General features: G+C 39.7%; 1 long non-coding RNA gene across 4 annotated transcripts in view; it reads right to left on the bottom strand.

Annotated features, from left to right (window-relative positions):
• Positions 1-367: 367 nt before the first annotated feature.
• LOC136102800 (uncharacterized) overlaps positions 368-17,556 on the bottom strand; it is a 64,916-nt gene continuing 47,727 nt past the window's right edge. For all 4 annotated transcript variants that reach the window (XR_011739268.1, XR_011739270.1, XR_011739269.1 and 1 more), the window contains 2 exons: positions 8,225-8,269; positions 368-7,477 (listed from right to left, as the gene is read on the bottom strand). This is a non-coding gene — a long non-coding RNA (uncharacterized lncRNA). The remainder of the gene's footprint in view (positions 7,478-8,224; positions 8,270-17,556) is intronic.

Below are 17,556 nucleotides of genomic sequence, written 5' to 3'. Positions count from 1 at the left end.
CTTCAAGGTTCCCAGTTACTGTGCAGAACCTGTTTCCTCTCTCCAGTCAAGGACTCTGCCATGTCCACCTTGGCATCAAGCCTTATTTCTCGCTTCTTGTGCCATATTACTTATTCCCTTTTTCTGTTGTTTTGTTGTTTTTGTTTGATTGGGTTTTATTCTTGGCAGATTCTTAAACTGCTTTGTTCTACACTATATTTAATAGTAGCTTAGCTTAATAAAACATGATTGATTTGTATTCACAGGATTAGCTCTTCTTTCTAGTCTGCTGTCTAAAAGGTATCTGGCAAGTTTATTTAGGACATATCATCCTGGAAAGCACTGTTTATATTGGACAAAATAATAAGTAACCCAAGACAAACGTGGCTGTATGCAAAAAGTACATCAGAAGCTTTATTTCATTTCTTATTCTGTATATTATAAACACACATATGTACCTGAGTACAAGAAAAAACATGCAGATCGCCATTCAAAAACAAACAAACAAAAGCAAACAAGTACGAAGAATACCGAATCATTAAGCTAAGATTTCTGAAACACGTTTATATAGTTCTTATAAGAATAATTTACAAGGATATGAAAAGCATAGCAAAGAATTAATGAATTCGCAAATACCAGGATTAAGACACTGCGTGTTCATTATACATCTTTACTATGTGCACATCTGCTCTTTCTTCTACATGACCCATGTCTTATTCAGAGTTAAGACAGATTGATTGCTCTGTTATCGAGCTGCTCTCCACTATTTGATTTTGTTCTTATTTGTTCACTGGGCAAAAGCCAGTACTGTACTCAGCACACACTATTCCATTACTGCTTTAAAGGAGGAATATTGGACTTTAGTGGGTATGAATCTTCCTCCCTCTCCTCTTACATACAAATGATTTCATAGCAAAGAGAGGGCATGTCTGTACCATGCAATGGAGAACAATGCCAAGTTTATTCAACCATTCCAGTAACTCCACAGCAAACACAGCTCGTGCTGTCCACATTAGAAGATCAACTAACCTGTGTCCCACAGGCAGGTTAGAGCAGCTCCACACCTGCACTAAAGCACTTGGCTCCTGGTACAGATGTTGATCGGAGCTGACGCGCTGTCCCGCTTGCAAGGCCAAACGTGGCTGAGAAACATCTGCTCTGCTGTGCTGACATGGAGAGGGCCGCGGGATCTTGGCCTCACGACTGGTTGTTATAGGGAGGGTGAAATCTACAGAAAGTTTTATCCCTTAAACTCTATGGCCACACATCAACTTTGCTACTGTTGACACCTACAAAGCAAAATACTTTAGAAACAAAGCATTATTTAAGGAAGAGATCAGAATAAGTATGCTTTCATTAAAGTGGTTTAATCCAAATGGCATTTTTGGTGGAAGTGGTGAGATTTTCCAGTAAAGCTCTAGAACTAGAGACACTCTTTTATTGGTCTAAGACACATTAATAATTACTGGATAGACACTGGACTGTAGATAAGACACTTTGCCTTAATCAGGCCTCGAGTGACGAGCAATCTCTCTTGATATTACAACCTACAGTATAATTCCAGACTTTTTTACTGGTGAATCTAAGAGGTCCTCTTATAGTTCCTTAAAACACGAACTTCTTGCTTCTTAATGAACAAATAAACATGCTTAAATGTCTGAAAGCCATTGGTGACATCTGATGAAATAATCCAATTAGGTTTTTCTTCTCCCAATCAGTCACATAGTAGAGGTCACACACCAGGATTTTTAACTCAGTAAAGCACGGGAGATAACTATGACATTCAGTCATGTCTTCATTAGCAGTTTCTTTATTTCACATAGGTGAAGATATTCATTTGTTAAAAATGCTTGAGTTTGCTTTAAATTATAATGATAAAAAAGTAGTTTCAGGAATGCTGCGTTCATGTTAAAGATATTCCCAAGGCCGTAAATAACAATTAGTATGATTGCTTGTGCTATGCACTCCATGATCTTCATAAATATATTTTGATTTATAACGTATTGTTTGAAAATAGGTACTGTTTTAATGAAAGGCTGTACTCAGTAGATCTCTCTGTCTCCTAAGAGAACTGAAGGTCAGCCTGTAGCATCCAGAAGATCCTGTTTACTAATTCATGCAGTGTTTCAGAGGCATGCCATAAGAACACAACAGTAGCGGTTTTGCTGCTTCGTATTCTGCAACAGTGGAGAGCTTATTGGATTTTTCTCACTTGCCTGTCATGCCCTAAGAGTTTCTAGATCATTAATGATCAATAGATCCATTTAGATAGGAATAATAATTCAGGCAACTGAAAAACACATATGCTTCCTTGATGGGTCTGTGGTATTAGTCCCAAGTGAATTAGCTGTTTAACCTGTCCCTGAGTAATAAACGTGCTATTTGAAAAGCACATTTTAGAATATCAGAGATGCTAGCTTTGACAATTCCATAACTGTGGTGTAATATTTGGTTTATTTGTCCAAACACTTTACAGATACGTTTCCTTTACATTTATCAACTTTACTAAGATCCTGAGCTCTGTTTAGACCTTATGACCTCATTGTGTATTTAGTTGCTGCAGCAGCCTCTGCAGTTACAAATGTAAATATGTTCTCCCTTAAGGAGCTGCTCAGTGTTGCCAAAGGTTATTTATAAGTCCAAAGCAGGCAAAACCCAAGATCCAAGAACACAGGGTCCTTATTGTCCATACATTTGAAGCCACCTTCAGTCTCCACGTTCACCATCCCTTTTGCCCATCATCCATACCTCCTGCATGTGTGCAACAGCAACAGACACTGATCTGGAGTCAGACCAACTGGGAAAGAAGCAGGAGTGGGGTCTGCACAGAACAGCCTAGGAGGGCACGTGGGCACCTGCATGTAGGACAGCCGGCCATGACAGCCCCACGCAAGAAAATACCCATGTAAGGAATTGCGTTCCTTCATATATCACACACACTCCTTGCTCCTGCATGTGCCACAGACATTTCATACACACGTGATTTTCTGTCTCCATCCATCCTTCCAGCTGCTTTGCTGCTTCCTGTGTACAGGACACATTCTCCAAAATTCCTTCACCCTCTGGTCTATGGACCACCCAGTCCTTCCTCACCAACAACACGCACGCTCTACATCATTACAAATAGCCTGCTATTTCCTTCCTTCATATTTGACCTTCTTCCTGGAGAAACATCATAATTTATTTCCCTAGTGACACCCCAAAACACAAGCTTTTGTCTTGCTTTAGACTAATGAAAACAAGACAGACAAAAGTCATCATGGGTGAGACTGCATAGCATGTCTGAGTACCTGGTACGTTATAGTAACCACAGGCACCTTGACCCAATTCAGATAACTCACAGTGGCTGGGAAACTCAGATTTATTTTATTTCTCGTGTTTATCTAGTTCTGATGGAGATCTTTTTTCCCCAACAGTTTATCTATATGCTTAGCAATCTTAATCTTTATGATCAAGTTTACCACCTTTTGAAGGATGGAAGTCAGGCTCATGGTCCATCATCCCTGGATTTGTTTCTAGAGCCATTTTTGCGGACAGGACAGACTTCTGCAGTCTTCCTGCTTTTCTTATATTGAAATAGCTTTTAACTATGATTTCTTTTTTTTGCATCCTATGCAAGGTGCTCCTCAAATTGTCTCTCAGCCACCTTCATTTCCTGGTTTCATTTGATCTGCCATGACTTATGGCCTCTCTTGTTCTCTTCTGGACACAAACTTTCTGTTACAAATGCCAGTCCTTTCTACATGATAATCACCTTAATTTTCTATTGAACCACATAGGGTTTTTACTGGACCACTCTGTTTTCTTTTCAAATTTCAGCAGAGAGTTTGTCTTGCATTTTAATTCAGTATAATTTAAAAGTGTCTAGGCTTCCTCTAGGCTTCTTGCTTTTTAGCCTGCTCCTCCCATAACACTTTCTCTTCCTTTTGACCAGTTGCCTTATTAGTATGCAATTCCCTTTTGTTAAACTGAACACTTGTGCTCTGGATTTGTTTTGTTTAGTCTCTCCTGCTGCAGTGTTAAGCCTAATCATATTGTAATTGCTATTACAGATCAGCTTTCCCACATACTTCTTGAACTGGTCCTGTGTGCTATTCAGGACAAAAGCCAGAAGAGATCTCTTCTGGGATTCAAGACTAGTAGTTCTGGAAAGGAGCTATTTACTACCTCCAAAAAACTTATTTCTATGTCCTGTCATAGATGATGAGGCATTAGTTCTGTTGGTTGCTGAAACATCCCAATATCAGTACCTGTCCTGAATTTGCCAGTTCTTAAACTCTGTCTTCTTTCTATATCTTGACGGAGGGTGAGGGTACTCACACAAATCTAATGCTATATTTTTATTATTACGGTGTGATACTTCCAACTACAGGGATTTCATACTGCTTTCACTTTTTCAACAATTATTTCATACTGTTACACTTCATTTTAAATTCCAAAACCAGTGCAACCCCTCCACACGTACATCTTATTCTGTCAATTTGTGTAAAGTTGACAGCCTGGGAACATCCCATCCACCAAATACCCTCTTTCTGCAGGTCCGTGTCTCTGCTGGGCTCGTCCTATGGAACCAAGAATCCCAGTTCTATTTTCAAAGCTCTTGGAACTGGCAAGTTTTGCCCTTGGTCTGTTGCCAGCTGTGTTGGACACCTTGTCAGCTGACCTGGAAAAGAGTCTGGTTTGCTCTCCCTGCTTATTGCAGTGGTGCTGCTTTCTTGCCAGCCTTTTCAGACACGCACTGACCATCAGCCATGGGGGAGATCACGGCCATCTGACATCTGTGCTCCTCCACATCTGTCAGCCTCCTCCCAGTTTTTAGCACTTTTAAGTTTTTATGGCCAGCAGCCTGGCTCCTTTCTAACCAAGGTTTCAACCCTTCCTTCCTGCTCCTCCTCTTCTGAAATGTTCCCCAGTTCCTAATGTGTGTCAGTGTCATATCCTAATATCTAAATTATTTTTAACTGAATATTATGCTGATTTCTGTTCATAAACAACAATTGATTATCATCATCTTAAAATGGCCCCATCCATTACAGATTAGACTGCCACCAGAGCACAGAATTTCTAAAATATTTCAATTTTATGAAAGGTTATTAACAGGCAGCTGCCAGATTATTAGCAGGCAACTCAAGTATCCTGTTTATCCAGACAATAACAGTATTGACACCGCAGTGCAAGCCTTTCCCATACAACTCTATCAATTTATCTCCATCATGCCCAGGAGAAATTCCGCTAGGGAAAAGGAATTGTAATGAGTCCCATGAAGCCTAATGCATGCCAAGCTGTTACAGATAATGATTCGGAAAGGGAGAAAAGCATGTGGGGCAGCATCCAGAAGCTGGGGAATAATACCATGTTAAACAACCAGCACCTGTTTGCAAAGTTCAGATAAATACCAGGCAAAAACATATTCACTGGTCCTTCAGCTTCATTTTACAGGGTGACAACCACACTCCAGCACATGTGGAGAAGGGGAAGTTCAGGTTTGTTGGTTAATAATTAAGAAAAAAAAAATCCAATAAATGGTTCCTTAAGAGTAGAGCAGATACATTTTAACCTGCTGCACATCCCTGTTCTCATTTGGACCCTAGCTTCCGAAGTCACAGGTCCTTTCACCACAGGAAGGACTGTTAAAGGTATGGCATCTATACGAAGGCGTACCACAAACAGTAAAGACTTGTGGCCAAAAGCTATTTAATTTTAAAACAAAATCCTGTCTCTGCACTTCTTGAAAGAATTACCACTCCTGTGACTAGAACAGGCAAGTTATTTTGCCCCTCTTCAGTTTATCTCTTTAGTTTGACTTGTGGAGTTATTCATCAAACCCTATACAGTGGCATATCTGATTTCCAATGCGAAAGGTATATGGTAAAAATCACCTTACACAACAGAAAGTGCACCATCTGGAAATGTCCGATGGCTTCCCAGAGCTGCTCAGTCATACGGTAACTGCCATGGGCTAGATGAACACCAGGAATGAATAAATTCATGTTCCAGATCTGTACAGTTTGTGGTTTGGAGTATGTGTTGCAATATAACAGTCAGATCAGATCAGTGCAAACACGTAAGGAAAGCCAGAGCTGCAGAAGGCATTCTGAAAGTTAATGGTCTCATCTTCATGTCAGAGAAATGTCACAAAGTCTGCATCACACCTGGACAAGGCATTGCTAGAAACTAAGAATCAGAATGGGGAAAGGGTAAACAAAACAGTGATTGTAGTGTCTGGTGTGACAAGCACATTGCACATTATAGGAACATGACACGGATTCCATGACAACAATAAGACCTATGATATTTATAAGTTTGAAAGCAAGTCTGTGTCTTGATGCCATGGTTCGCATTCATGGGCCAAAAATAATTTCAAAAAGTTTTTAAAGAAAGTACCTCAGCTGTTAAAGGGATTAGGTGTGCTCTGATTAATGTGTGACCTACAATGTGACAGTGTTTGAAAGGGACGTTTTCCAGGATGGTAACTGCCAACAGGGCTGGGTGCTTTAGGCAAAGGTGAATCTGAAGCCTACAGTGCAGGAAGACAGATCAGTTTTGAAGTGCTTGTTGTGCAACAGGGAAACATACTTACTGATCCATAAAATTAAAATAATCATAATCTGTGCCACTTCCCTTCAAGCACCACCTATTCAATTAAAAACAAACAAAAACCCCAAAACCAAACAAGCAGCTTGGTGAGCCTGTCACCTCTCACCTGGCTATGGCCTGCAGACAGCATGTGTGTTTTGACTTCAGTGTGATAGCCATACATCATAAAGGAAGGATTTTCTTGGATATATACACACTGATTCAAAGAATGAAACTAACGCCTTACAGTTTGATGAGATGAAAGTTGCAGTGAAGTTTTCAGTCCTTCTGCAATATCCAATTTATCCTCAATAAGCAACTCTTACACTCTCAAAATTAAGTCTTGATCCAGATTTAGAGTTTTTGCATATCCTTCAATATCCAAGCACAGTTTGCATGCTGTCTGTCCTGAAACTGTTAATGACATAAAGAAACATGACTATTCAATATACTGGGCATTTTCATATATTTCTTACTGACGCCGTTCTTTGCCCAGCAGAACACCATATTTTTCCTGCCACAGTGACACAATTTCCAGAAGGAAGATCCCATCGCTTACCTTTGGCCTTAAGCACAGCCACTTGGTCCCATCACCTTCTCTATGGAAGCACAAAGGAAGCGAAGCCTTGAAGTGGTCAAGGCTAAACTCTCCTTTCAGCAACAGCCCAGAGAAGTTACATTAAAGAGATGGGTCACCACTGCCTAAATATTGCATCAGAGCAAATAACATATTGTCCAATAACAAGACCTCAGTTTATGGGTTCCCACTTGTGGAAATGGTATCTCCAGTAATGTCATGAAAATAAAAGATTCTGTTTTAATAGCGGAATAGATGGCAAAAGAGGCAGCTTCTGCAGGTCTTCACGCACCATGGTCTTCTGACAGTTTCACTGGCGAGGTGGTTGCAAAGGCACATCAGAACCTGGCAGATTTAAAAAAAAATCTGTAGAATAGAGTTTCTTATGTTTGATCTTCAGTGAAAAGGGCGATTATATAATTCACTCCACAGTGTACAGAGAGTCAGTTTAGGACAGACAGTAACAGAGCAGCCAAGTGAAGAGGCAGAACAGAAAAGGGTTTAAAAACAACTCTCTCTCTAAAGATGTGTTTTGATGTAGTGGAATGAGACACTTTCAGAATTCAAAATACCTTACAATATGATCACACAGTACAAATTGCTCATAGCTGGCTACTAAAAGTTAGACAAACTATTATTTATGTTCTTCATTTTCAGGAGTGCTGAGAATCTTACTGCTGTCCCTGAAAGCTTTTCTCTAAATAAGGGGATCTGAAAGTCAAGCAAGGCTTGTTAACAAGTATCGCAGTACAAAACACCACTTTATTTCACCCAGACTCGAGTTTTTCTTTTTGAGATGTTTTTCTTCCCTTCCATCTTGCCTCATTCCTCAGCATATATACAGAATACACTTCAAACAACCTAAAGTTTTGACAGAATCTGCTTTCATAATACAAAAAACAGACACCAACCTAATGTTTTGACTGGCTGCCTAGATAAGGAAACTGCAGCCGCTAAGCTCACTGCTCCAAGCAGTCTCATGTGCTTTAGAACCGTCAGTACGGGTACAACCCAACCTACCAGGAGGCCAAGAGAGACATTCCTGCTTGTGCTCCACAATATCCCAATGGCACTGCTGAAAATAACACTTACCTGAAAATGCAGATTTGTCTGATGCAGAACTCTGGGGGAGTGGCACTGGAAAATATTAGAGAAGTGAATTATTTGTCAAATGCAAATAAAGGACCAACAACTAAGTATCTCACTGCAATCACAGGAAAATAATTATGCGCATTACATTTGTTTGCTTCAGTGTTACTGCAGAAGTTATACAGAAGTTCTTACTAATTTTATTTAAATGCTATGTAGGCATGAAAGGATTCATCCTGACATTATGATAAATGATGAAACATAACATTACCATAAACTTATTTATATGAGAAATCCTGCAGACAGAGAAGATGTTTCTTCATTTTATATTTTTAGATTCTCTCTTTCCAAGACACTCAGCCAGGTCTTTCATCAATTACACCCATGTAAAAGAAGAATAACATCAATATAGCCTGTACAAATTCATCATTCTAACTAAGAGGCAATATGTAACAGTACGCTGATATTGACAAAAGTAGTAGATCATAATAATAAAACTTAAAACAAAAGTTATCTACATTGTCTAAGGAAAAGACTGCTAGTTTTAAAACAGATAGCACAATATAAGTGATTCTTTCCACGTGGCTATGCAAAATTACTTGCGTTAACAGAAGGAACCTGGCTATTTGTTCAGTTTAAATTAACAAGAAGGGACCTTTCCTAGATCTGTACTGTCCGCTGTTAGAAAAGAAGCTTCAATGAGAACTTTGCTTTCCCACAGATGCCCCTCTGTTCTAAGTCAGACCCTGGCACTGTTCTTCCGAAAATCCTAACTAGAGCTTGGAAGTGCCCAGCACAGTACGGTGAACTCTGCCAACTTGATTCAGGGAACCTCACTACTGTGTGGTTAAAGGCATAAAAAGTCTATCGCTACTTAAACCAATGATCATACAGTAGAGCAGCTTAAGCACCACAGACAAAAGTCTCAAGACACTTCTAAAAATAATTGCCTTGACACTTTTGTTCTAGAAGTAAGCATACAACCAAGGAAAGACAAGCAAATCCCAGTAGTAGGACAACTTAAACAGTGGCAAAAATATTCTGTGTTACTCCCAAGGATAGTTGGTTTGATTTCTCCCCTTTTGGGAATTAAAATTTAAATAACCTAATGTGGACTTCTTAAAAAAAAATGTCTTTTACCTCCTAAACTATAGTGTGGCTATTTTGTCAAACAGCAATGCAAAACCAAATATTGGATTAGCAGATGACAACTCTTCAAAAACATTCTCATTAAAGATGCTCAGAGCACCAGGAACAGGTTTCGTGTTCTAAAAATTAAGTTAGAGGGGAGGCTTCCTCCCTCTTGCCGTATCCTCGAGGACCTGTGAACACTGTTGTGGGTGGCGGCGTGTTGGCAAAGCAAATGCCGGCAAACTGCCTCCCCTCACACAAGTGATTGATTTATCAGTTTAATAGAGCTGTAAATTGAGAAGAACATTCCTTGAGCCTTAGCAGTGAACTACAAGCAAATAATAGGCAACAAACTCTGATGCAGAATTGAAAATATAAGTACTTGTGAAATACAGCATATGTTACATTTTCCTGTCAGCAGCCCAAGGAAAATCTTACCGCTCTGATTTCCAGCTACATGACACAGTCCTTGAATTCTGGTGACAGAGCCTTATAACATTAATGTTGGGTGCCCTTGCTTTTGTCTGTAGGAAGTGCCCACGTGGTTTTAATTACATTTTGCTCAATTTAAAACAGAAAGAAGCCAGTACAAGGAAGCTAAAGACAGTGCTACAATGCAGTAAGACAAGAAAGGATCCTTCAGCCATACAGCAAACCCAAAATTATTTGCAATCACTTGCTGCTTCACTGCTTCTATATTTACAGAATTAATCAAGCTACCACGTCTGTAATTGTTTGTACAAGATACAAAGTGCTGTTAATGTGTATATTTCCTTTATAATTCCCAAAAGATTCCATAAGCGCTTTTCTCCCTCCATCTAAGTAAAACACCATTATACCACCTGCCTGTTTTTTTTTCTTTGTGAGAGTCTGTTTCTGGCATATCATGCCGTTTCTGTTTCTCCTCCCTTCTGCCCATCCTTGCAAATTTAACAAGACATTTGCTAGTTAACACTTCTAACAGTGAAACACAGAAAGCAAACTGCATTGGGAAAACGTAGATGTTATCTCGGAGCCTGCAGCAGCCAGTTGCCAGCTGCACGCAGGCTTGAGCCTGTAAACATCTGTAAGACAGTAAAGGTTTTCAAGGGATAAATTCAGTCCGCCCTCATGATTAATTATATTTGTGTAATGCACACACCAATCACTAAGTAAAATCTCTAAACTTCAGCCATGATACAGCTATATGAAATTCTGGTTTTAAGAGTTATTAAAATTGGACAACTCAAGGTAATTTGGAAATAAAAGCTGGGGTGGGGAGAGTTTAAGTTTAGATGAGTATTCTGTTTCAATTACCCGAAAATATTCAGCTTGGGTTTGATGCACTTTTTTTCCTCCAGGTTTGCTTCAACATTGAAGCAAATATGGTTTTTATTGCAAATAACAGTGGCTTTCCATTCAAGGGAAAGGTGGGGGGTGAATCTCAATGCAAACACTGTTAAAATATAATTTTTTCTTTGTGGTTGAAACTAATTTTGTAATGAAAAAAGTTTAGTCTTTAATTGAAAAAAAAAAAAAAGCATTTAGTGGAAAAATTTCCAACCGTTTCTAAGTCTTACTCAACTGGAACACCAGACCTCTATTCCATCTTTCACTAAATACTAGCAAATACAGCAAGGAAATGGCCAAATGCTCATGGAAATTCAGCAGTATCTCTCTAGGGCTTCAAATCCTTTCCCAGGAGCTGTGGCTTTAGGAACAACCAGGCACATCTTCTGCAACCTTGTCTGCAGCCCAGGGCAAATATAAAAAGACACCAATCACATAGGATTGGCCTCATAATATTGGTCTTTTGTTCCTGTGGATGCTTTTGTTTTTAGAACACTGATTGTCCTTGGTGTATCTGTTGTGATGGTCAAGAACACACCACAGGATGGCATTTTCCCCGTCTCCTGCTGCAAGGCAAGAGCAAGGAAACAGAAAAAGCAGGCAAGAGTAGTGAGGGAAAAGCAACTTCACCCTGCTGGCACGTCACATCCAACAGCCTGTCTGAGCTCTGCAACGCCTTTTAACCATGGACCTTCATTGGCTTTCGCACACCCTCTGGCCTCTTGGAGGTCTTTAAATGCTCAACTTTATCACGTGCAACCTTTTCATTATCATGTCAACTCCATTTCTTCCCACCATAATTTATAGATTTTTTAATTAGAAGTCTGAGCTCTGTACTCACCAGAAACATAAGTCAAATAATATTTATCTGTTTCACAAGAACAACTTGGTTTTGCTACTGAACAAAACCCCAAAAATCCCCAAGATGCTAGATCTTTGAAAGTTCCTGTTATATCCATGAATGCCAGCAGTCTTCTGTGTTTAAAAGCAATTAAGTGTATTTCAAGAGTGCTAAAATGCTTCTTTCTTATTCTGAGCATATGCACGGGCAATGTCTGTCCTTTGAATTAAACGCACTAAACATTTAACATGCATTAATTGTTACTGAACTCTGGCACTTGATGACCTCAGTATTTCCCTTGCCTTGTCTTTCTCTATTAGAATTAAGTCAGTAGGCTGTACCATCAGCCTTTCTTTTCTAGAAAAATAATCAGACTAGAATTTGGTTTTATATAGCGGAGATAAAGATGATCAACTTCCATGAGATGACTACATCCCATGAAATTAAACTTGTTTATTTGCTTCAGTCTTTTAAGGGATTGTAGCAGTAAATTTTGAAGTATTGACGCAGCAAATGTTCTGCGGAGCAGAGAGCCAGCCAGAAGTGCTGTGTGCCCGGTGTGACAGCAGGACAGTCTCACACACCAAAGCTCGGCTGCTGCTGACTCACAGGACCATGCACTTCTTGGAAGCCGTTTATCAAGGCAGCTATTATAGTATTAAATTCTCTAGTTTCTTAGATTTTTGTCTCAGGAGGACATTGAGAAGTAATCAGTCAATGAAATTGAAAAGAAAGAGAAACTCAGTTCATTATAGAATCCTGTTTACTGTAAGTTTAGCAGTTTTTCAGAAAAATACCATGTTTCTGAATCACCTTACACATCAACTACTCTATTACAAACTTAGAATTGCATTTCAGCTTGAAAAATCAAACTTACTGAGCCAAGTCAATAAACAGTGCTGTTTAGTATGGTCAATAAATAACCAGTTCAGCTCATTTCCAAACCCATTCACAAGTAATCATGCAGATGTTAAGCAGTTTTATAACTGATACCTAATGGCTACATAATAATCCATTTATTAGAGTTAATAATTCCTGTTATGCTAGTAAATGGACTAGCATGGTTCATCACCATCCCTAATAAGTCTCTTTATGAAGTAAAAGGGAGGCTGTCAGGGAGTGATTGGCACACCACATGAACAGGGATGCTTTAATGCACTGTTTCTCGTTTCTCAAGAATAATGCTCAAACACAGATCTCATGGGCCTGTCATGTCACGTTATGACAGATTCATTATCCCAAGTTTTGTCTGAAAAGAGCAGTGACTGCAGCAGACTAGAACATGGATAAAACCCAAAATCTTAAAAAAAACCCAACCCCAAACCCAAAAACCAACAAAACACAACACATACAAAAATGAGGTGTTATCCATGCATATTACCCATCTTGAAAACACTTTCTGCCATTGCATTTCCCTTAGAAATGTGCAAAGTGACTTTTTATCTGTCAGTTAAAGCTTTCAGGCCCTCCACACACACCTGATAACCTTCAAGCAATTTGGTTTGCAGTTCGACTTGGACAAGAAATTGTTTCTATTGCAGTTGAGGTGCTCAGGACAAACAAGCAGGAGAAAAGCTGTTCTGAACCCCACTCTGTGTTCCTCAGACTGGGGCTGTGGTTCCTCCTAGGCCCTGCTACAGGTTTAGTTAGCTCTAGCTTATACTTTGTTTCTCAGAACCCCTTTCCAGGCCCAGGGAAACAGCTGTAGCACACTAAACTTTAGCTATATCCCCATCTTCCCCTTGGGGCTATTATTCTTCTTACACTGCCATATGCTCCTCATGTCAGGGCTAGCAGTAGGGCTGGTGTGAGCCATTGCATGAGTTACCCCCTTCAGTCTTTGAAAAACAGCCCTGGGCAAGGATATTTGTTAAGCTGTTTCCTCTCTCTGAGGTCTTTTTATAATGCCAGAGCTGGCGATTTTGCATATGTTATTTCTATTTCATTTTTAGATAATATTCCTTAGCATTGATTATGCCAAGATCCCATTTTTCACCGACTAAAACTTCCTAAAATCGCTTAAAAATCCTCTTCACTTAAGTTTCTCTTCATACATCGCAAGGTGGGAAAAAAAAAAAGAGGCATTTTTAAAACAAAAATCACAAACTTGTGGCCATTTAACTAATAAATTGAATGTAAAAAATACAGATGGGAAGACTGGTTTTTGTCTGCTATCCTCTTGTTTTAGCTATGTGCATCCCAAGCAGAAGCCTGTAACAGCCCTTCATGTCATCAGTGCAGAACATCGGTGATCTCCTGACACGGGCTCCTCTCGCCATGAGTGGCCACTCAGCTCCGAGCAAGGACAGTGACTCACCATCCTCTGAAGCCCTGTAGAACCACCTCTGGTGACTGTGAAGGGAATTATCATATTTTTTTACTGACAAGGCATGTAAAAGAGATGAGAAAGAAACAATACTGCATCAGTGTCAATAGCAATAGAAATGACTTGCTTAATCTGCTGGTAGCCTGAGGTAGAGAATGTCACTGAAAGCTGCCTTCATAATATTGGATTTGCAGGCAAAGCCTTGTCAGTCGACAGTCTCATTTATAGTTTCATATCTCTAATCTATCACCGAAGAAAAGTTTTAATAAAAGAAACTGGCAATATAATTCCCTTCCTTGTCACCATCTTAGCCTGAATCCGTGTCTGTTACAGTTATACTGAAATCATCATACTTAGGATAGCAGTGTCTAAGAAATAATCTGCACCAGTGCTGCCCACACCTCTCCTTCTGCTGCTTCACCTGCCCATCCCCAAGTAACCATTTATAAGAACAACATTAAGCCGAACTGTAGAATTTAAGGTCTGTTTATCCCTTGCTTGAAGAAGCCCCAGTGAGGGGCTGTGGCACTGGGCTGGCAGCACAGAGCCTGGGCTCCCTGGTGACTGCCCACATGGATTTTTGGCCTGTCTCCTCCCACCCTCATTGCCGTGGGTCACAGATCTGGAAAAAGGCCACGAAATTCAGTGGAAAACAATGTCCTCAATGCTCCATCCTTTCTCCTAAAGGCAAGTAGGAGGAAAGGTTCCCTGTTCCTTCACTTTTTCCAGCTAAAATATAAATGATATTTTGGCTTCATAATCTTTGCCAGTCAATGTCATTAGTATAGATCAGTAAAACAGCTTTCCAAGGGCAGGACATGGTTTTGCATTCACTACTCAAGCTAACCCAATTTTGAGCTGAGCCCTGCTAAGCTGAACTGATTTTGGTGGAAGTCCTGCCTGAGTGAAGAATGCCGTCTAAGCTAAAGCTGAATGAGCCCTTGTTCTACACATCCTATTTATTTGAAGCTACCTCTTAATTAACAGAAGGTTTTAAATAAAAAGTACAGTTATATTAGCAAAGCACTAATAAATATAGAAAACAGCTGAGCAAGGAAGCATATGAGCTGCATGACAGACAAGGTCCTCTCCATGTCCAAAATTTCTGTGATGTGATATTAAGATGGTGACTTGTGACTAGCATGTATTTTAAGTAAGAGACTCCACAGAATCACAGAATGTCAGGGATTGGAAGGGACCTCAAAAGATCATCCAGTCCAATCCCCCTGTTGGAGCAGGAACACCCAGATGAGGTTACACAGGAAGGTGTCCAGGCAGGTTTTGAATGTCTCCAGAGAAGGAGACTCCACAACCTCCCTGGGCAGCCTGTTCCAGTGTCTGTCACCCTCACTGAGAAGAAGTCTCTTCTCAAATTTAAGTGGAACCTCTTGTGTTCCAGTTTGAACCCATTACCCCTTGTCCTATCACTGGTTGTCACCGAGATGAGCCTGGCTCCATCCTCGTGACGCTCACCCTTTATATATCTGTAAACATTAATGAGGTCACCCCTCAGTCTCCTCTTCTCCAAGCTAAAGAGCCCCAGCTCCCTCAGCCTTTCCTCATAAGGGAGATGCTCCACTCCCTTAATTATCTATGTTGCCCTTTGTTGCCCTTTTTGTCTTAAAGAATAATGCTTCTGAAAGATGATTGTAGAGTCCCTCACCAGAAATTTGTTATGAGATGAATTAATTTTTGCTGACTTTACTAAATACTCATCAGTCACCCAAAACATGTCCCCCCAGAGAATCAAACAGCCAGCAAAACTTCACATAGCCCTAGAATTTATGTGCTTAAAATATGCATTAAGTATTTCAAACCAATTCTAGGATGTTTTAGACTATAAAGTCTGCTTTCAGCTATTGCAGATCATTGGCTCTGCTTTACAACACAGTTTTACAGGTTTATAACTCAGCTATAAAAATGTGCTCCAGGCTAAAGCTCAGCATAAAAGGTCTCAGCTAAAGGGTAATTTTTTTCATTACAATTTTTTTCTACTTTGTTTAGCTATTTAAGATTATAGATGTCTTTTAAAAATTCCCCTTGCACTGTAGGATTATTACCAATACCAGGGGTTGATTTATACTCTAAACTGCAGGGAAGAGAAACATAATCCAGATAAAGAAAAAAAAAGGAAAATGAAAAAAGCCAGCACACATACAAACAAACAAAAACCCAAACAAACAACAACAATGCAAACCACACAAATGCTGGAATTATCAGTTCTGCATGGTCAAGGTTTGAGATTTTTAAGATAATTTATTAGAACACATTTTTAAAAGAGCTGTAACTTACTGTGCACTTCAGACTGTACAAAAGGACGTAACATAATTAATGTATTGCCATGACATGCTGGGAGATGTGTGGCATAGTGCTCCACCAATGCACCTCTACATATTGACAATCTGGAGTTCTTCAGGGCCTGGAGAACCACCAGCCAAAGTTGTTCAGTCTGTTTGTTTCAGGCAATGCAAATTTCAGGTTTATTTGATCTGAATATACAAATACATAGGCAGGGTTAACAGGCTAAGCCAAAGAATCTAGTTCAAAGAGGTACACCAAGCACCAGAGGTATGACTTTTGAAACAAGTTGCTTCTGATTCTCTTGCAAGTCAAGATTTCATTCTTCATACGAAGGTGACCCAACGCTTTTACACATGTTAAATACTCTACAGAGAATATAATATTTCAATATCTGTGAAAGAAGACTTGGGATGCATGAACAGAGAAAGCAAAACAACTCAGAGAAAAGTTCATCGCATACGGACCTGTGTTCAGAATGAAACCAGACAACATTTCACTCGTATCAGAAACTAAACTCTTGCGATTCAGCCTAGTGCTGTGTGTTAAGAACCACCTTTGCAAACATACATGATTTTTTCCATCCATTAGGCAAACACTTTTAGAAACATTTCCCTAAATATATTTGGGAACAAGACAAGAAATCAGACTGAAATATCAGTGACCCTCACTATGAGCCTTCCTTGGGCAAGCTCAGAGCTAATTTAACATTCTCAGAAGCAGAAAACACCCAGCTCAATGACAATCAGTGAAGTCAGATTTAGGGCAGGCAAAGTTCAGCAACTTGAGCTCAGTTTTATGTTCAACTACTCAGCTCATAAAATCAAAATAGGTGTTAATGCCTATAGGGAAAAAAAAGAATTACTAAGTTACATGAAGGTACTGTAAAAAGACAGAGTTGGGGGGGGGGGTGGGTTGCATGGTTTTGTGTTTGTTTGTGGTGGTTTGTTTTGTTTTTTCTTCTCCTATCAACTGCAGAGGGATACTGTTGGGAAAAGAAGGCATATGCGTTTTCCCCAGTCTTATCCAGAGTGAGAGGAATTACTGTATTTCTCTAGGTTTCTGGATAAGCTGAAGCTGTGAGTGTACTACAGTGAGTATACTCAGGGCAGAACAGATGCCTTGGAGATCCCAGACATCCAGAGCACATTCTCTGGTCATAATGCTATGTCCACTTTCATTTAAGTGTGAAAATTTTGGGGCTGACTGTTCAATTATTACATAGTTGTTCTAGGCATACAGGGTAGAGTTACTTCTTAGGAACATCAGAGCTGTCGCTTCTACATTTAAGATGACCCAGAGAAAACAACTTCAGTTCTAAAGGTGTTATATATAGTTGAAATGCTGATCAACTTTCCACCTCACAAGAGTATTTTATGTATCTTTCAGAATGATCTGGTATTACAGGAC

The sequence above is a fragment of the Patagioenas fasciata genome, chromosome 5 (assembly GCF_037038585.1).
Source record: "Patagioenas fasciata isolate bPatFas1 chromosome 5, bPatFas1.hap1, whole genome shotgun sequence".
Taxonomy (NCBI): Eukaryota; Metazoa; Chordata; class Aves; order Columbiformes; family Columbidae; genus Patagioenas; species Patagioenas fasciata.
The sequence above is the reverse complement of the archived record's forward strand: the minus strand, read 5'-3'. Positions and strand labels throughout refer to the sequence as shown.